Raw genomic sequence first — 3,281 nt, 5'->3', positions numbered from 1 at the left:
GGACTGTGAGATATGGCAGGGGACTTTCGTTTTCCCTGCAAAGGCAGCCGGTTAGTGGTCCTTCCGTCGGCTGCTTTGCCAGTTGGATGGGAAAGACCCGGAGGTCTTTGGACCTCAAGTCCCTCAGGCACCGGACCTTTGTCCTCATCACTCAGAAAAGTGGACTCCTAAACGAGGAGGAGAAACCCTGTGTTTTTCCTGAACCAGGTTCTTAGAAAGAACAAAAGTGTGCCAGGTAGCAAACTGTGTTCCTGAAAAACGATCTCTATGTTCAAACTATTGGGGCATTTTTTTTTTATTACTCAAAAAAGCTTCATTTTTTATTTATCTTTCTGACTCTGTGCTTGTGCCTTCAACACTTTCACAACGATTTTCTGCTCCTCAATAAGGAAAGCACGCTTGATCCCGTCACGAACACACTTAGCACACATGGAACCACCATAGGCCCTGCTGACGTGTTTTGTCGTTTTAGACAACCTCATAAGGACTTTAGGTCTCACAGCATGAACTCCTTGAAGTCGGCCTGGCCGCACGCCACATGCAGATTTTGGTGCTTTCCCAACCTTCTTGGTATAAAGGTAAATGACTCTATTACCAGGGGGTCGGGACAGCCTAGTTTTGTTCGAGGCTGTATTGCAGGACAGCCTACGATGGTGGGTCAAACGCTGGACCATCCTGAATGCCTATGGACGCCGTCCCCGGAAGAGCTATTGGGGCATTTATTGTTGCAACTGGTACTTACTTGCTTGGGTTTAAATGTTAACCTGTTGTTGATCAATCCAAATATATTCTTTCATTTAGGAAGTATTTATTCAGGACCTTCCGTGCTATACTATAGGAGAATATATTTAAAAAGCTAATGCTTGGGGCGCCTGGGTGGCTCAGTCGTTAAGTGTCTGCCTTCGGCTCAGGGCGTGATCCCAGGGTCCTGGGATCGAGCCCCACATCAGGCTCTTCCGCTATGAGCCTGCTTCTTCCTCTCCTACTCCCCCTGCTTGTGTTCCCTCTCTTGCTGGCTGTTTCTTTCTCTGTCAAATAAATAAATAAAAATCTTTAAAAAAAAAAAAGCTAGTGATCCTGTTGTGAAGGAACTTAACAAATCCGATTTGAGAGTGTGATGCAGGGCGAGGGAGAAGATGTTGGTTTTTGCCAACATTTACTGAGTGCTTTCTATGAGCCAGGCCCTGTCCAGAGTTCTTTGCATTCATGAACTCTTTGAATCTTCAGAAACTCTATGAAATAGTCCCATTTTTATTATCATTTTACCAATGCAGAAGCCGAGACACCAAAAGTCAGGAAACTTGTCTGAGGTCAGACATGTAGTAAGTGATAAGAACATGCCACGAACTCAGGCAGGCTAAGCACAATGTCGTAGTAAGTCTCAGGCTGGGCAGACACGCACACATATCACCGATAATAACAAATAACTAATGGTCGCTAACAATACGAGGGCAGGAAGATGAAAAATGGCGAGATCATTTTGGGTTGGTGTGGTCAAGGAAGCCTTCATGGTATGAAACCAATATTAGCTCGAAACAAACAATATCATCCATATCATCTCGTTGGACATGTCCATCAGCCTATGGGAGGCTCTGAGAAGCACACAGAAGAGAAACTTGTGTTTAAGCCATTGTTACTCAAACTTCATGGGCTATGAAGACTTCCTTTTTCTAGGTAATACTTAAACAACTTTTGGGACACACTTTTAAAAAAAAGATTATTTATTTATTTGAGAGAGAGAGTATCAGGATGAGCTGGGGGAGGAGCAGAGGGAGAGGAAGAAGCAGACTGTGGAAGCCCAACTTGGGGCTTGATCTCTCTGAGATCATGACCTGAGCCGAAATCAAGAGTTGGACACTTGGGGCGCCTGGGTGGCACAGCGGTTGAGCGTCTGCCTTCGGCTCAGGGCGTGATCCCGGCGTTATGGGATCGAGCCCCACATCAGGCTCCTCCACTATGAGCCTGCTTCTTCCTCTCCCACTCCCCTGCTTGTGTTCCCTCTCTCGCTGGCTGTCTCTATCTCTGTCGAATAAATAAATAAAAAATCTTTAAAAAAAAAAAAAGAGTTGGACACTTAACCAACTGAGCCACCCAGGCGCCCTGGCAGACACATTGTCAAGCAATTTTGAAAATGTTAGTTTAGAGGAACAGAATCTATTTTAGGGCCACCTACTTACAGAGACTGTGACTGACTTCTCTGCCTCTGCTGTCCATAGCCAGAAAGGATCTGATGAAATTGCAAGGGGACGGGCCCCTGGAAACTTCTACAGATAGGGTTTATAGGATATGAGTGGAATTCATGAAAACTTGACAAGTTATCAAGTTTTGTTTGCTAACTAATCCTCCTTTCTAGCCAGGATTGTATTATCATCAATTCTAGGAAGGGCTTAGATTAAACAGATGGTCGTCTCTGACTAGGCTGAGTATTTACTTTATAATCAGAAAAGACAGTTCCTTATATTCCCTGGTCTTATCAGTGTATCCTTAGTGCCCCAAGAACACTGTCTTCTTTTGAAATCATTTTTAGAAGATTGTGTCCGTATTTCATAAGGATTATTTCATGGTCCAGCTGATCACCTGTAGATATAATCATGCCCGATGTCTATTAATGGCTCTTGTGTTTTCTTTTGCACAAAAACTGTACAGCCTAGAGAAAGCAACAGATATATCCCAACTCTCACTTTGTAGATTTGTTTTAAATGATGTAGGAATTTACATTTGTTGAGGACCTAGAGACCATGCTATGTGTTTTATGTATGTTTTCTAATTTTGATGTCACAACTACCCCAGAAGGTAGGTGTTACTCTCATTTTAAACGTGAGGAAATGGAGGCTTAGAGAGATCAAATTATCTGCCTGGGGTTAAGCAGCAAGTGATAACAAGGGATTTGAATTCTGGTCTGTCGACCCCAAAGCCCACACTTTTAAAACTCTATGCATTGCTTTTTTAAAAGGGGAAAAAAATTACTAAGGATTAAATCTTGCAATACTAGAATTTAAAACATTTCAGGCAATTGAATCAAAGATCCATCGTTGCTTAGATGACTGAGACAAGGCAATAATGCATATTCAAATCCTATCAGCTAAAACTTAAAAATTTTCTGCTAATCTCTCTTGCTTAGTTGAAAAAAAAAATCCCATTGTGGACTGTTCTGTAGCTAAAAGCTCCCTGTGCAGTCATTACTCAAATGTCTGTTACATTCTAATGGAGGCAGGACTGAGTCTCTTCCCTTCTCTGATGGGATGTTACTTGAGAAGTGCCTCTGCTTTTGGTCCTGCTCT

General features: G+C 42.9%; 1 pseudogene; it reads right to left on the bottom strand.

Moving 5' to 3' along the window:
* Positions 1–294: 294 nt before the first annotated feature.
* On the bottom strand, positions 295–674 carry LOC123803357 (large ribosomal subunit protein eL34 pseudogene; annotated as a pseudogene).
* Between the last annotated feature and the right edge of the window lie 2,607 nt (positions 675–3,281).

The sequence above is a fragment of the Ursus americanus genome, chromosome 11 (assembly GCF_024610735.1).
Source record: "Ursus americanus isolate L20-20 chromosome 11, mUrsAme1.1.p, whole genome shotgun sequence".
NCBI classification, from domain to species: Eukaryota; Metazoa; Chordata; class Mammalia; order Carnivora; family Ursidae; genus Ursus; species Ursus americanus.
Note: the sequence above shows the minus strand (reverse complement) of the source record. Positions and strands in the feature narration are given on the sequence as shown.